Source organism: Protopterus annectens, chromosome 1.part0 (assembly GCF_019279795.1).
Source record: "Protopterus annectens isolate FY-2018-M chromosome 1.part0, PAN1.0, whole genome shotgun sequence".
NCBI lineage: Eukaryota > Metazoa > Chordata > Ceratodontiformes > Protopteridae > Protopterus > Protopterus annectens.
In genome coordinates this window covers 364,535,059-364,553,908 of record NC_056725.1, presented here as the reverse complement: position 1 = coordinate 364,553,908, position 18,850 = coordinate 364,535,059, and positions in this window count along the sequence as shown.

The window sequence follows — 18,850 nt, the reverse complement described above, 5'->3', positions numbered from 1 at the left end:
ATAATCCTGTGGACTACTAGATATGATAAATATATGTGGACAGTCCGGCACTCTCTGGTCAGTCCAGCGGTATATACAGATCCCCTTTGTGCGAGACATGTGGACCAAGCATGACAATATGGATGTTAACAGCCATGTACATGGGTATATCACCTAAATACTGGACTAAGTATGCCCACAAAGTTTATCCAATAACACACGCCTGTCTATCCTGACACATAACTGGTGGTTGTGTAGAGGTCACATACTAGCAAGTAGCTAGTGACATACATCTGTACAGAATTCCACTACTTTGTCAGAAATACACAACAGCTATGGTGGCCTGGCAGCAGTATGTCTTGCAAATATCTGGACATAACATCACACTGGGTAATTACACTAAGCTGCTAGGCAAGTAACAAAGCACTGTGCGAAGTACAGGCAGACTTCCACAACACTGGCCTACATTTTGTATCGGGGAGTACACGTGTACCTGTAAATATACCAGGCTGTACAGGCATGTCACAGCACAGAGTAACAGACACCTGTCAGAAAGTGCATACCCACAACTAATGTGAACAAAGCCACAGCCACATATGGTATGCAAGCTTAATATGACACTATATGGACTGTCTGATAAACACCATCCTCATATGTGTCACTCACACACTAACCCTATATAATCTGGGGCACGACACAGTGTGGTCCAATGCCTATCTGTAGTATGGGACATGTGTGTGTTTGGTCCTACAAACATGTGAGCCAATAGGGTACCATGGACTGGACCAGCAAGTAACATCAGATAGAACAGGACCAAGAACAATGACTTCTACCACAGTCTGTACACATGCCAAGGTACGTATTTGCAATACACATACTGTCGACAATCACCATAAGTACACAAACCCCACTACTGTACACACAACAGCAAAATGTCCAGGTTATGTCCTCAGAAATAACCCCTACTATACATAACATGTCTAGCAGTCTGATATCTGACTGGCTTGTTATCAGGTATGATGTCAATAATTAATTTTGTGCAGAACATTTGCACCTCTTACTGCATGACATATGTACAAAGGTTGACAGACATGTGGCTGAAGCTACAAACACTGGGCCAATATTGGCATGTTGCTGTGATATCCTCATACATTTACTGTTGTAACAGGGTTTGTTGTGACATGTGTCCTATGAGGGATATGAAGTCAGTAACTCTCATGGCTGTCACCATGTACTGAATGCAATCCTTAGACTATGCTTCTGCAGTTCTAAGATAGGTGATCTGTGAGTAACACAAGAAACATAAGACTCCAAACACTGCCCAGTCTGCAGATAACCCTACAGGTGGGAGTTTCTTCAAACACATAACACTGCCATGACAGGTATTAAATCATGTGCGCCAGCCATATCCACACAAACCCTGTTAAACCAACATTAATCCTAATGCAGAAGAGCAACATTTACATTCTGTAGTTATGTCTGGCACATCCCCCTCCTGTTTGTTAGCCTGTCTCCACAGTATATGTTGTTAGAGGTATATCCCAATACCATCTGTGATGTTGTTTGCCAAACACCAACATGAGGTCCTGCTCACAGTAAATGAAAAGGCCCAACACCCACATGATATTCCTAGGTATAGGAGTGTGTTTCCATGCAATTATCTATGGGAATGTTATTACAGCTGTTCCGCATGCAATCAGTTAGTGGGGGACTGCAATTCATGCAGAGGCCATCAACTGATCATGAGCATCACCAACAAAACACAAGCTGCTGCCTAAGCAAAGCAGGTGTACTTCTACACATCCATCAGAGAGGGAGTGAGAGAGACAGACAGAGACGGGGTGGGAGAATAAAGCCTAAACATATTTGTGTCACACTTGCCAGTATGGGGTTTCAAACCCCTGACTGACTATGTATTGCTATCACATTTATATGCAGTCATTGCATGCGCCACAAAGCTTACATGTTAGAGAGCTGTCTAAAGGTATATCCGATGTTGAGTGACATCTGCAACAGTGCTATAGAAGGGATAAGGTAGGTGTAGTACACATGCCTATTCACATGAACAGGTATCAATGTTGACACAGCCACACTCTCTCAGGAACTCACACACATTAACACAGTTGGCAGGGTCAGGATTAGACTTCCTAACTAGCTAGTTTGCCACAATACAGTAATACGCAGGTATCACATACACCACAGGGGTTATCAGGATGATATATGGGCAAAGGGTATGTGAAGGTGTCTGACATCAGAAGGCATGCTTCAGTAGGCCAATATGAGGTGTAGTGAGTGTGAATGGGGTATAATTCATTATACTCCACATACACACACACACACACACACACACACACACACACACACATGTTAACAGTACTGACATGCATGGGTGCATTGCTTCACAGGTGTGTAGTGGTTGACTGTGCCAGAAGGCTGTACAAGGCTAGGTAAAGGGTATACCTTGGCATCAGGCCACATGACAATGGCCTGCAGTGTGGCTCAGGGATGTAGTGTCTGGATTGGTCCACACAGGTGGGTATTGTATTCACCATCCAGTCATCTGGGTTACTATTGTGGGTGGCAAGTGCTGTGCAATGCTTGCCATGTATGTGTTCTATAGTCCATGATATGGATTGTGTCTAGAATGTGCACACATCTAACATGCATGTTCTGTGACATGTGGAAGTGTACCTGGGTTGTCTGGGGCACATATAGTTATCATCAGATGCACCATTCCTGGCCTCATGTGGTGGAAACTGGCAATGGATACCAAATATACCCTGCACCTACATAGACAGCATGATACAGGTATTCCCTGGTGTCAGTGGCATCTGTCCATACAGGGCATGTGTTTAAGGCATGGTTTGTGCTTTGTGGGTTACAGTCGATAGCTCTACAGTTGTTGCAGATGTCCATTGAGGAACATAGTGAAGGACCACTGTATGCAATTATGTGCCTATTGTAGTGATGGAACAGGGTGCCATGCCTTCTGTAGTCCACTGCAATCACACCATGGTTACTATCTGTGGGAAATATGCAAGGAACTACCAACAAAGTGGTTGTTGCCTAGCCGAGTGTGTTTGTGTATGAGACATGGGTTGAGAGTGTTCTCTGGGTAATACAAGGGTTGCCTAAATTGTTCGTCAGGCCTTGATGTCACTTGTAGGGGTATGGATTGTCAACCCCAGTCTCTCTGCTGTTTGACATCTGTTATCCATGTAAGGTGGACATTGTGACATATAATAGGCCCACATTATAAGAAATTTGCAAAACCAGCTCCACAATGAGTCCAGTTGTTACACACACAGCCCCCACCACACAGGATACGAATGACAAACACACACAAGTCTCACAGTTGCCATGTCTGGGATTGGAACTTCTACCTAACTAGGTACATCACACGACAGCATTACGCAGTTATAGTGCATACCATGGAGATTACCGGGCTATTCTTTCCCCAAAGGTGTATTTCAATGTGAATGACATCAGCAGGCTTGCCAAAGAAGGGCAATGGAGGTTGTAGTGAATGTGAATGGCCTCAAAAGCATTGCTCCCTACACAGACAAACGCACACACAAACTTGCCATGTATGGGAATATAACCCTACCTAACTAGTATACCACACTATAGGATTATGCAGTTACAGAACGCACCATGGAAATTACTGGGCTACTCCTACCCCAAAGGTGTATTTCAAAGTGAATGACATCGGCAAACTTGCCATGGTTGGGCAATGGAAAGTGTAGTTCATAGGTTCATAGGGTCATACGTTGATACTAGGCTATCAGCCCTAGGGCCTATACATGCCTAGACATGACAATTCTCTGGCTATGAATTCCCACAATATATACTTCCCTGCACCCCTGTCTAGCAGGGCAGTTGACATGATCCCTGGGGTAAATGTCCTCTCTCCCATCCAATCGTCCAGGTTCCTTTTGAAGAGGGCCAAAGAGGCACTCTGCTTGACATGTATGGCAGTCTATTCCAGAGTCTGGGGAGTCTCTGGGTCAGGAACACATCCCTCCTGCATGTATTGTTCATTGTGATGACAGGATTTGGATCCCTGGAGCATGTGCCTGTGAGGGTTTGGAATTCTCTGAGTGTAGCATGTCCAACAGCTGTGTGTTTGATGTGGCATGGTATGTTAAGCAGAGATCACCTCTGAGAACACAATACATGACAGAGTACAGCTGGATGATTTTTAGATGGTCAGCATAGGGCATCTGGTTTAGGCCTGTGGTCATTTTGTGAGATATGTCTGCAGCCTCTCTACTTGTTGCAGATGTCTTGTGAGGTACATACATAGCAGGCCATTGTAGTCTGTACTGTGTTTACTGAGAGATGCCTACAGTAGGACAATGGGCTCCCTTTCTTGGATGTAAACCCTTAGTGGGAGGTGTGCCACATAGGTGGGTTTCCTGACTGTTGTGGTAATGTGGTTATTAAAGGTGAGGCCACTGTCCACCTGTGTCCCTAAGTCTGTTATCACACTTTAGGTGTTTAGTGTACTGTCACCTATGTGGTACTTCACAGGTACATGTCCCTTCCCAATGGGGATAAATATATATTGCTTGGCATTGATCTTGAGGCCATGGCTCAGGCACCAAGCATGTCTTTCTGTAAGGCCCTTCTATAGAATATTCACATCATGTGGGGATTCAACATTGGCTCCCAGTGTCATCTGCGACCTTTGTTTGCCGGTGTCCCTTACTGTTGGACCGTACTTCAGAGCAGTAGATGCCAAACAAGGGAGGTGCCAGGACTGAACCCTAAGGTACTCCAGCTGTCACTTGTCTGGGGCTGGGGTTGGTGTCACCTACATTTGCAGTGTGGGTTGTGTCTGTACAGCAGTTGTCAGCCCATCAGGTGACATTGGGGGTAATGGCCAGCTTGATACATTTATCTATGATTCCAAACTGTGTGATGGTGTAGAAGGACTTGGTGAGGTACAGATAGGCTGTGTGAACCACCTTACCCTCATCCATGGCTCTGGAGATGGATCCACAGTTGTCATTCAGGTTGAGGTGACATGATTGGCCCTTCACAAACCAAACCTGGTTAGGGTCCAGTGTTTGCAGGTTGCCAATGCCTTTGTTTTACTTTCCATGATAATACATTCCAAGGCCTTGCAGAGCAGGCACATCATACTGCTGGGGCTGTAGTTCCCCAGAATCCAAGGTGGATCCCCCCTTGTGGACTGAGATAACTGTAGCTATGCGCCACACAGTGTGCATAAAGCCTGAGGTGTGGCTATGATTAGACATGGCACGTAGGTGAGGTGCAAGTGCAGTTTGTAGCTCATGTAGTACACAGCCCAGGATGTTGACTGGTCCCATGGCTGCTGTTGTTATAGCTCTGTAGAGTGTGGCTTTTACCTATGTGGCTGTTATTACCGGCATATGGCAATCTATCCTGTTGAGAATGGCCTTTTGGGGGTTGGGATGGAGGTGTAGTCGGCACTGAATTGATCTGCCAGGATATTGGCAATATCTCTGGGAGGAGTAGATTTAGTACCATCCTGTTATAGCTCAAAGCAGTTCTGAGCATTGCCATTTAGATTCCCCACATAGCTATGGAACAGCTTGCAGTTGTCTTTGACATCTGTGGATATATTATGTTCATAACTAGCTTTGGTGGATGTTATGAGGGGTCTCTGCCTCTTACTGTAGCTGGTAAGGGAGTATTTTGCATCCTGGAAAGTCCCCCATTTCTGCAAGAGTTTCCTCCTTTTGTTGTACATTATGTTTTTGGCAGGGGGCCACCACACTGGCATCCTTTTCTTGGATCGGGAGTGACTTGGTTGAATATTGGATGGCACGATTCATGCATGAGTGGATCTGCTTGTACAGTGCCTTCATGTATGATTCAGCAGTTGTCCTTTCCATTCCCTTCTGCATGGGTGTCTTGATGTTAGTCACCACTGACATGTGTAGCATGACATTGGCTTTGGAGATGGGTGTTACAGAGGTGTCCTTACTGGAGTGTGGTGGTGGGATGTTGATGTTAAGGGTGATTAGCTCATGGGCATACCTGACCACCAATGGGGTGACCATAGGTGTGGAGTATTGATGTCCCGTGTTGGTAATGACCAGGTCTAGGATATTTAAGCCCCTGGTGGGACTATGGGTTACCTGATCCAGGGCATTGGGAATGATGTCTTCCAAGAACCATTGGGCACACATGTTGGTACACAAGTAGTTTTTCCAGTTAATGGCAGGGTAGTGTAACCCACCCAGTATTAGGGTGCTTGCTTCCATCATAATATTTCACATTATGTTTCAAAAGCTGCAGTGGGTATCATGGGGCATGGTGGGGGATCTGTAGCGAGCTATACAATTTGGAATGCAGTCTAACCTACTGTTAGTTGCACCAGAGTATTTCAGACACATTCTGTTGGGCACGTAGCCTGCTGGTGTGAATATCCTTGGTGAATATGGACACTCCTCCACCTTTATTGTTTTGGTCCTGGTTTAGTGGCCAACAGGTGTGGTGAGAGCTGTAGCTGGTATTGCAGGGGTTCTCTCTGAAGGCTTGGATCAGGTCTCTGTTACTGCACAGTTATCAATGTTCTCCATTTGTAGGTGTGCATAGTGACTGTGAATGGCCAAAAAAAACTATCCCTACACACACACTACCAAACACACATGCACAGAATTTTATAGTTGCCATGTCTGGGCATAAAACTCCTTCCTAACTAGTTTATCACCCTACAGCATTATGCAGTTATTGGATGTGCCACTGAGATTACTGGGCGACTCCTTCCCCAAAGCACATACATCCACACTTGCTATGTCTGGTAATAGAACATCTACCTACCTAGTTTATCATACTAGAGCATTACACAGTTGTAGGATCCAAAGGTGTATTTCAAAGTGAATGACATCAGCAGGGTTGCCAAAGAAGGCCACTGGAGGTTGTAGTGACTGTGAATGGCCTCAAAAGCATTGCTCCCTACACAGTGAAACAGACACACACCCTTGCCATGGCTGGGAACAGAACTCCTACCTAACTAGTTTATTACACTACAACATGACATAGGTATAAGATGCGTGATGGAGATGACTGGGCTACTTTTCCCCAAAGGTGTATTTCAAAGTGAATGACATCAGCAGGCTTGCAAAGATGGGGACTGGAGGTTGTAGTGACTGTGAAGGGCCTCAAATGCATTGTTACTTACACAGACAAACAAACATCCACACTTGCCATGTCTGGGGATAGAACTCCTATAACTAGTAACTCACACTATAGCATTACGCAGTTATAGGACACACCACAGAGATTACTAGGCTACTTTTCCCCCAAAGGTGTATTTCACAGTGAATGACATCAGCAGGCTTGCCAAAGATGAGCACTGGAGGTTGTAGTGACTGTGAATGGCCTCAAAAGCATTGTTACCTACACAGACAAACAAACGCACACACACAAGCATCCACCCTTGCCATGTCTGGGAATAGAACTCCTACCTAACTAGTATATCACATTATAACATGACACAGCTATAGGACACACCACAGGAATTACTAGGCTACAACATCCCCAAAGGTGTATTTCAAGGTGATGACATCAGCAGCCTTGCCATAGTAGGGCAATGTGGAGTGCAGTGTGTGTGCATGGGCCATAACCCATTCATCTAGGGGCAGACTCACCACACTCAGGCACACACAGGTTTATATTCCACAGGTATGTGTATACAACTGCTAGATGACTACTGACTTGTACAGTCATGTTGCACGGTTAGCACTACCACCACAGATACTATAATGTTGAGGGATTCTAGAGTAAAATGTCTACGGTGATTGACATTTGCACATCATGTGGTTTTAGCCAATTGGATGTGTGCTGGGTGGGACAGGCCTCACGATGGAAGGCTCTTTGTCACTGTCACTCTCTTCCACACATCTATGTATGTGTACTTTTGGCTTATTATAGTGTGTTGTCCTTGGATATATGTCTGTATTCTTATCCAATGTGTGTGCAAAGTATGACTGGTGCATACTGAGGAGTGTATGCACTAACATATGCGACTGTCAGATATGTATGGCCCACTGTTATTGCTCTTTAAGTGTGGGAGCATGCCCAGTATGACCTTCTGTATTGAATGTGTGAATCCATTCCAGGTAGATTGTACTCCAATGCAGACTTTTCTGTTCTACACATATAGCTAGCAAACTGTTTTGGCAGGATATCTGTAGATCAGTTGGAAATATGGGGTCAAAATGGGCAAAGGATAGTGGATTACTGTAGGTAATTGTGTCTGTGCTTTTTCTGCTACATGGTCCTAGAGTCAGCAGAGATATTCAGACATATGTACTGTTATACACTGTGATGTTTTATGTCATCAAGTACTGTCAGGTAGACATATGTGCTTGCAGTGATGTCCTGGGGAACATAGGGTGAATGCAGCTGTGTCCAGTATTGTGGTCAGCAGCCTACATATTCTTGCACTCTCATGCCATTATGGAGGGGAAGCTGTAGACACTTGCTGCTGGGCCTGTGTAAAGGGCTCAGCACTTTGGTACAGTGGTGGCAGAGGATCCCATGCTTGTGCATCTATTGATGTGACAATATGGCCAAATCCTGCTGTGGCGATACCTCACAGCTGTACAGATTCACACAGGTTACCCAGAGGCAGGTGTCATAATTCTGGACATTACCCCTTCACATTGTGGATTATGAGCAGGTTTGTAGCCACCCATTCTTGTGTTTGCAGCTGGGGATAATATGTGCACAAGGCTGAGTTTCGGACTTCACACTCTCCATGCCACCTATGCTCCCCCCCCTATTATTCTATCATCTTCCATACATTATGCAAACATTATCTGATATGTTCCCTATAGTTATCACCTCATCCCAGCAGTAATTTGGTGTTGGTCCACAGTTCATGCAGTACAACATGGTGGAAGTGTTACTGTGATTTGTCCACATGGCCTTGCATTTGGGTTCTGTAGACTGTGTTATGTTATTATTTAGGAGTCCATGACATAACATACATTGGCAGTATGGGTGAGACACAGGCCTTTGGCAGAGGACTGTAGGTCATTTGGTAGTGATGCAGGCCAGCTGTAGCAGGCCATTGCATTCTGTCAGTCCTACAGTCCCAGACTGTGATACACTATATTCCCCTGGGGTGACAGGGTAGGTGTGCAAGATGTTCATGCCAATACTTTCTGTCAGTATTGATCCAGTGGTGTGGATGCTGGCAGGGTGCTGCTTACAGCTAGGGACACACCTGCATGGGACACCTGCTCTGCATGCTGCATTCTTTCGCTATTGCCATACACAGGTGGGGGTCATATTGTACTCATTCCCATCAGTAGGGATAAGACTGGAGAGGTACCTGTGGGTGGTGGTGGGGTGAGCTGGGTGCATGTGTGCTATGAACACTACTTGCCTATGACTCACAAATATGCATGGGGCATTCCACTTATACTGGCTTGTGCAGTGACATTAGCTATTTCTCAATACATCATTCCTATGACCTTTGTGGTCTGCCAATGTTTGGCCAGATGACATCAGTATTTCCTACTACAAGCCCAGATAATATGCTGCAAACCTATATGTACAATTCCAAGGGTGTGTCCATTTGACAGTTATATATTATACACTGTCTGTCTGCGCTACTTCCCCCTGTGTACTGCTTGTATATCTGGGTTGACATTTATACCATGTCCATCTTTCAGATGGTGACACATATTACTTCCAAACATTTACCATGGCTTACTGCTGGAATGTGCTATACTGGGAAGCATTGTGTGTTTGGCACTGCAGTTATGAGAACTTGGCTCTGTTATCAGCACTACTGGGCAATGGCTACCAGGACAAACCTAACCATGCATACATACTGACTACTCTCACACAATATACAACACACACCAACCTAACACACACAGACCTGCATATTGTACACATGCTGCAATCTATCCTGCTACCTTGGCCAGCTCAGGTAATCTGTGCTCCACTGTTATTATACCTACACATACATGTTACTACATTTCTACATAGGATTGGGGGGGTCACACCTGACTGTTACTATGTGTCTACATAGGATTGTGGGGGGCACACCTGAATGTTACTACAATTCTACATAGGACTGTGGGGGGGCACACCTCACTGTTACTATATGTCTACATAGGAATGGGGGGCACACCTGACTGTTACTACATTTCTACATAGGATTGGGGGCACACCTGTTACTACATTTCTACATAGGATTGGGGGGGCACACCAGACTGTAACTACATTTCTACATAGGATTGAGAGAGCACACCTGACACTTGTACACATTTGCTGTGACTGTATTAGTATGTCAGGTACTCCATTTCATTCTGTACTGTAACCTATCATGTTGACTAGAGGCATATCAGTGTACTACAGGTCTTAGGTTTGATTGACCTACATTTCAGTTTCTGACTTCTTACCCTTCAGAACTAACATCCCACTGCTTGACCTGTTGTAGTCTGTGTAGTCCGGGGGGATGTTACCCATAGCCATCAATCAGAGGCCTTAGCACAGACTTTGTTTGTGTTTTTCTGTACCTGTCCTGCTGGCTGAGACTGTTGTTGGGTATGTGAGCCTCCCTGACTGGCATGTGTGTGTCATATGGACACACATGTGGCCAAGCACATTTCCTGCAGTGGGTTTTGTCACCATGTCTAGTACTGGCTACTATGATGACACCAGTATTTGTTACAGAACTCATGCTGCCACTATAGGTGTCTACTATCTGCTGGCATTCCATTCAGCCACCCAATTCCCTTGCATGCTCACATCCATACCATAGATACAAGTAACAACACATACTACTCCATTCAGCAATTGATAGGAAGAGTTTCTTACCTTGTGGCTGTGCCGGTATTGAGGATGGTTCTGGAGGGCTGACTATGTCGGATGCACATAGTACACTCCCTATACATGGTTAAATACAGGTAGTGTCATGTTTGGCATCCCTTTTACTGTATGTGCGAGTCAGAGAGAGGTGTCATTCCCTGGGTCCCTACTTTGTCAGTGTATGTGCTATGCTTTGCCTCTTTGCCAAGGCCAGGGCATACTGGGCATGCCTCTTTCTACCTACTGGGGTAGGCTCAGGTTGTTCCTCCTCTGAGTCAGTCTGTGACTGTGCAGGACTTGGCAATGGTGGCGGCTGTGTGGCCCTGCCCCATGCTGTTCCTGCTGCAGCTGTTTCTGCAGGATCATATTGTGTAGCATGGCACATACGATGACAATCTGGGTACATTTAACTGGTGAGTACTGCAAGGCTCCACCTGATGTGTCCAGGCAATGGAACCGTGACTTGAGCATCCCAAACACACGCTCTATTATGATTGTGGTCTGAGCGTGTGCCTCATTATGGATTCTTTGTTCAGGTGTGTGTACATTTCTGATGGGTGTCATCAGCCACGGCTCCAGTGCATAACCAGCATGCTCCACTAAGTGACCATAAGTGATGTCCCCAATGGTAAATCTCTGGTACAGCTGTCTCAGATGCCAGATGTGGGAGTCGTGATAGCTTCCAGGACAGCCAGCACACACATTCATTGTAATGCCCTGGGCATCGCACACGAACTGGAAGTTGATGGAGCGGTGGCCCTTGCGGTTGCTGTAGACCCTACCTCACTCACCAGGTGGTGCTTTGATGCATATGTGCGTGCAGTCTATAGCACCCACTACCTCAGGGTATTCTTCTATTTGGTGGAAGAGACGGATACTGCTGGCCAACTCCTCACAGGTGTTGGGGAAATATACGTGCTCACCGGCATGTGCTGACATGACATCCAGGAACTGGTGGTGTACCCTGAATGCTGATGTCTGTGAGATCCCCATGATATCCCCAGTTGGCCTTTGGAAGGTACCTGTGGCTAGTATTCTTAGGCCTACACATACCTTGGTATTCACTTGGATGAGTTCCCCTCTGTTAGTTCAGTGTGTCAAGGCATGGCCTGCACAGCTCAACAATTTGCTGCAGGAGGTCACCGTCCACCCTATATTGCTCCACTATATCCTGCTCATGTAGCCCCTGGTAGGTTACCCTGGGTCTGTACACTCTTTTCCATCTTCTCACTGTGGGTTGGTTGACAGCATTCTCATCCTCACCACCCTCAGCCTCTTCTACATGTTGATGTATGATAGCTGCTGCAGCCCCTATCATTTTATTGTTTTTGTTTGTTAAAATTTCCCCACTTGTGTACACTGGTGGTGTAGAATATGTGGGAAAAACCAGAGGGAAAGGTGTTTGCATAGTTTATAGTAGTGTGCTGGGCTGGGATGGGCTGCTGCCTGTGTAATTGGCTGCTTTTGATACATTTCACCTGCCAGCTATGCTAGCTCTCCTAGATTACCTTCCTACTGCTGTTTTTACGTCTCATTGCCTTCCTGTTTAAGCCAAGGAGCACGCCACACAAACACAGTGCTCAAATGTGCACAAAGCTGCAATTTCTTGGTTTATTTTTTTTTTCTTTAAAACCTGGTGTGCGGTGTGCACAACCACTTAGGCAATGTAAAGAGTGCTAGGCAGCTGCAGATACACCCCTTTGCTTAGCTCTGCTAAGCTAAGGGTAAACCCAAGCCACAGGGCTCTAATACGCTTACAGTATGCCTGACACCCCCCATGATGTCAGCTAACTCTTACGCTTGAACCATGCTATTCCTGCACTTACACGGTTGGGTGCTGGCTAGCATTGAGGGGAAATCTGGGATTCAGCATCATTCCTCAGGTCCCACACTGAGCCTTCCCCCTTAGCAACCACTATTCACTGGCCATTTTGTCTTCTGCCTGCCATTGAGTATAATGGCAAAACAGTGATTTTGGGTAGAATGCTTATTTCAGTTTTTTTTTTTATTTTCCCATTTGCGCGCTGCTGCCTTACTCTTAAACAGCCAAAATCGGCTAAAAAAATAAAAGTTATTATTTTTTTTTTTTGCCAACTGTTTTCCATGCCAGTGGCCATATATTTGGTCATTGGCATGCTTTAAATATACTATACACCCATTATTTGGAGCTGTCATGACTCTGTTTTGTAGTTTGCAGAAATATACTCGGTTACTGAGTACATTTCTGCACACTACACTAGTCCTGCACAGCCCACTGACAGCTTCCTGGATCACAAATTCACCTCATTTGCATAGTTTTCACTGGCAAATGGAGGTAATTTGCATACAGGAGCTGTGTCCATGCAGGAATAGTGCAGGAGTGCTCATGCACATTCCTGGAGCTTATTCCTGGAGCGTACAGCGGCCATATTGCCTCCAGAAGCTCCAGCACTATTCCTGCATGCCATGCATGGCTTGCTGTATCTGGGGGTTAAATTGTATAATTTCTCACATGAGCTAATTGCATTAATTTCTAAGTTATAAAATAACTCTTGTGCTCATGTTAAAATAGATTATTTTCTTTATAATTGCTTTAAATTACAAAAAGGCACAAAACAAGGCTGTCCATTATCACCTTTACTTTTTTTCATTAGCTATAGAACCCTTTGCTAATAGTATTAGATCCAATATGAACATTAATGGTATCAAAATAAAAGAAGATTTTGAACTAAAGATTCAACTCTTTGCTGATGACATTTTACTAATAATAGGAAATATGAAAAATTCATTAGAACATATAATTAGTTCTATGAAGCATTTTGAAGAAATCTCAAACTTAAGATTTAAGCATAATAAAACAAGTACATTATTAATTAATAAAAAAATAAAAGAATCCATACAAAATATTCAAACTTCAATTGGAATAGCAATCAAATTAAATACATTGGTATAACCATTATATCTAATAGTAAAGAAATGATACAAAGAAAGTTTCAGCAGGTTGTTGATAACATTTTTAAGCTTAGTCACAAACTGGAACCGATTCTTCTTTACCATGGAAGAATGATTAATGTTTATTAAGACAGTAATTCTTCCGAAAATATTGTTTGTCTTCCAATCTTTAGTACTGTCTCCACCCAAAAATTGATGAAGAAGATAAATTATATTCTACTTACATTTTTTTTTGGTATCCTAATAAACCAAGAGTTTCCTTTGACTGGAACAGAAAAGGTTGGGATAATGGCGGAATATGATTCTGTGATACTCAATTGTATGCTACATTGACAGTTGTACAAGTTATATCATTTTGCATAAATATATCTTATGATTCAAAATGGAAAGTAATGCATCAAGAAATATTATTAGCAAATAATAAGTACATCACAACCAGTCATAAACAAATAGTACCTAACAGTTTTAAAAGATTTTTGCATAAATGGTATTACACCATCTTCTCAAATTCTCTATTTAAATAAGATCATTTCCTCTTTCCAAAAGTTCACATATAACCATTGTATTAAATACTTAATATGTTCCATGCTTTCAATTGCGTATACAAATGACTGCTTAGAAACTCATAGCTTCAACTAAATGCTGGTATTGAAACATCAAAGTAATGTAATTTATTGGCATCAATTTTATATCTATATCTATATCTATCTATCTATATATATATATATATATATATATATATATATATACTGTTATAAATTTAACATCGAAATACAATCAAGATTCTGAGAATTGGTTAATTTTACAAATATTTACAGACTTAGTGAACAACCTAGAAAAGAAATTGTTCCCCACATTATTGGAATTCTTAATAAATATCAATAACAATGCAATGAAAATAAATCAGACTTGTCACAAATGTATAAAATTCTTAAGTTAGACTTCACATATTTAGACAAATCCTATTGGAACTACTTGGAGACATGAAGCAGCAGATGGTCTGTGGTAGGATGTGAGCTCCAGAGATGAGACAGTAACAGGAATACTGGGACTCTGGAGGCCAGTTCTTAGCAATGGGTGCAGAGTGATCATTATGAAAGTGAACAATTTTAGCACTGTGTGCCATATTAGGGGTATTCTTACATAAAGATTTATTACCTTGCACTGTGTTACCTTACATAGAAGTAAACAATTTTGGAAATTAACTTATACCATGACATCTAGACTAATTTGTCATGTGCTTACTTCCTATGCATTTTTCCCTAGTACTTCTTCAGATGACTAAAATAGCAACATTATTCTAGAATAACATTTCCTTTCATCTTTCTTATTGGCTCTAAGCCGTGTATAATAATAGTTATGTGGAAACAGATGCTTATTACAAAAGAATGATTGACTAAGAAACTAAAGTTTAATAAATAATATTAATTAAAAAAATTCCCATAAAATCAACAAAATACTCAGAAACCTAAATGGATCAGTCTTGATACAATAATTATTTAATTAGATTCCGGGCTTTTTCTTAACATTTAGATGTTGACTAGAGACAAATGCAGCATTTCCATGTATCAGAGAGATGTACTTTTCAGAAGTTCAGCACAAATAAAATACTCAGAAACCTAAATGGATCAGTCTTGATGCAATAATTATTTAATTAGATTCTGGGCTTTTTCTTAACATTTAAATGTTGACTAGAGACAAATGCAGCATTTCCATGTATCAGAGAGATGTACTTTTCAGAAGTTCAACACAAATTTTAATTATATCATCAGATTTCAAAGTTGTTTTTTCATTAATCTGAGAAGAAGCATTATAATAAAGATCATTATAAAGCTCATATCCTTTCTGATGTTATTTACTCAGACTGTGAAATGTGTAACTTTATAGGGAAGCGTGAATGTCATAGTACATTGTGGCATATATTAGTTACTATCGAAACCAGGCCCCTTAGTAAGGTACTGCATTGTAAATACATCCTGAAGAAATGCTTACATTCTGGTATAAACAGCATGCTATGATAGTCGCAACATTCTTTTTGGCCTTAGCTTATATAAATATTCCATTCATACTTTTAATTTGTTTTATATGTAAGATTATAATGCAAAGAAAAAAGGCTAACGTGAACTTCTGTAAATATTTGCAGTTGTCATTTATGAAAATTATATAACAGTAATACAATAGCATGACTATATACTAAATGAGATGTAAGCAATGTTTAAAATGTTACTAAATTAATGAAAATCCATATTATATCTGCCTTAACATTTGGTAACACATGACAATGTCAGGGCTATTGCAGAAGCTCAGTGTATCAACTCATCAGGACAAACCAACATTTTAAACCGATCAGAAGGCAGGCAGCATTTCATTTTTTTACCATCCTTTAATTAAATACAACAATCTTATTAGTCTAAGGTTTCATTGTAAAATGAAGAACCCTAGTATGGTACATATTTTAAAGCCTATAGGAAGGAATAATATATCTAGTTCTGAGGTCTTCTGCAAGCAACATGGTACATATGTTAAAGCATATAGGAAGGAAAAACATGCCCGAGTCAGTTATGAGAGGGAGGCTTTCACTGTTGAAGTGTGATGACTACAAAAATGACTCAACAGGGAATGGAATAAAGATACACAACAGGAGAACATACTTTAGTGAGGACTGTCAGCACACAGGTTATGCAGTATGCTGCTTATATGTGGAAACAGCACAATGAGATCTGGTAGTTATCTGACAGCAAGCTATTTTAACATATGGCATTGAGTAATACACTGATAAAAGAGTTACAGTACAAATGTTCAGATATTTCAAAATACTCTGAAAACATAAGGGATTTCCGTGCACTAGTCACTCAGTAAAACTCATAGAAAGGCATTGATTTCCTTTAGAAGTATGACTATAATTGTATAATATTCCTGACAATGTGTCTGTCCTTAGCTTTATTTACATTTACTCTGTATAATGAGTACAGGTCTTATTATATGTGTCCATTTGTGCTTATCACAGAAATGTTACATGCTTAGGACTTAACGGTTTTGAAGGACCACTAATCATTCTTATGTTGTTCATTAATTTAATTTAACTTAATTTAATCATTTGTTAGCTTCGTAAGTGAAGTGATTGCTGTTCAAGTGTTTAATAATCTAAGGGATAAGGTACTAATGGAATGCTTTTTTCATGCATAAGAATGGATACATTTGCAAGTCTATTTATTTAATAGTACATCATACTGCATATAGCCTTTTAACTGTCTATTAACATCTAATTTAGTAAATTACATTTGAATGATGTCTCCAGTTTTTTTTTTTTGTTACTGAAGATGTTTTCTAAATTGCAGTGCAGCAACAGCAGTATTTATAAAGCAAAGGAAAAATTATAACAAGGCATTTTCAATTTGCTTGTTGCTGTTTTAGGCTACTGTTTAGAAAGAGCAAAAAATGAATACATTTCCAACTCTACAAGGTACGTGTTTTAAATATAAAACTGTAGACAAAAAATGAGTCAAAAAGAGATTGTAAATCTCAAGAAAACTGGGAAAAGTTATTATAAACTTGAGTTGTTAAGAGTGCTCATGATGGTAGGACAGCACAGTCAGATGTTCATTGCGCACCAGCTATAGACTTTTGACCAAGGTATGAAGAAATGTTCTTTTGAAGGAAATGCAAAAAAAAAAAAAAAAAAAAAAAAAAGAGACCATACAAAAAGCAACAAATTTTGAATTGCAATGAAGATGAACAGATGTCAATATACAAGAACAAACGGGACATCCACAACTGTGGGCAGTACAGAGGTATAAAACTTTTGTCACATTGCATGAAAGCTCTGGACAGGGTGATTGATAAATGGATACACAGAGTAGTAGAAAGTAAGGTGGGAGATGAGCAGTTTGGATTCAGATCAGGATGCAGCACAAATGACCCAATGTTTGCAGTGAGACAGACAGCTGAGATGAAGCTTGAGTTGAGGAAAGGGTCCATCTGGGTATTCCTAAGCCTGGAGAAAGCATATGACAACGTCCCAAGAAAATTAATTTGGGCAGTACTGAGGTGGTTCAATGTCCCAGAAACATTGGTAGAATTAGTGCAGGCTATGGACAAGGACCCAATGACTAAAGTATGAACAGGGTTCGGTCTCACAGAGGGGTTCCCAGTGGGAGTGGGTGTACATTAAGGCTCAGCTCTGCGCCTACTGTTATTCATACTGATGATGGACTGCATTAGCAAACAGGTCGGAGGGGACCGATCAACAAAGCTGATGTATGCAGACAATGTGACCTTACAGTCAGACTCTGAGAAAGAACTTCAGCAAAGGATAGGGGAACAGAACGCAACACTGAAGACACATAGGATGAAACTAAGTTTGGATAAGACAGTGGTAATGGCAGCAAATTGGGAAAATCAGAAGAAGCTGAGAATTGAGATAGAAGGGAAGATAGTGGAACAGATTAATAACTTCAAGTATCTGGGAGGGGTGGTTAAGGAGAAGGGAATTCTGAATGAAGAGGTCAAAGCTAGAATCAGAGGGACTGCAGCCAACTGGCATAGAATGTCAGGTGTAGTGTATGACAAAAGAATGTCAAAGAAAGTGTAAAGTAAGGTGTACAAAACAGTGGTGCAAATAGTACTAGTGTATGGTACAGAAATTTGAGCAGTAAAGGCAGAGCTGATGAAGAAGCTAGAGATGATGGAAATGAAATGCTTGAGACAGGTTGTAGGATACACGCTGTGGGACAGGTGAAGAAAAGACGACATTAGAGCAGAAGCCAAAGGAGCTCCAACTACACAAAAGATCAAAGAGAACAGATTACAGTGGTTTGGGTACATGTGTAGAAAAGCAAAAGACAATCTGATGAAGAAGATGTGGGACTGACAGGAAAAAGGTAAGATGAAACAAGGGCATCCAGCAAAGAGCTGGATGGATTGTTTGAGAGAAGATCTGCAACAATCACACATGGGTGTCAAAAAAGGTAGAAGTGTAGCGTTGAATCGAGAGAGAGATGGCAACAGTTAACACTAAACCTTAACTTTTTAAACAGGTAAAACTCAAGTTACCTACTTTCATATCTAACTTCTCTAGTGCACACTGCAGAGTGCATTCTTTTCAATCTTACCT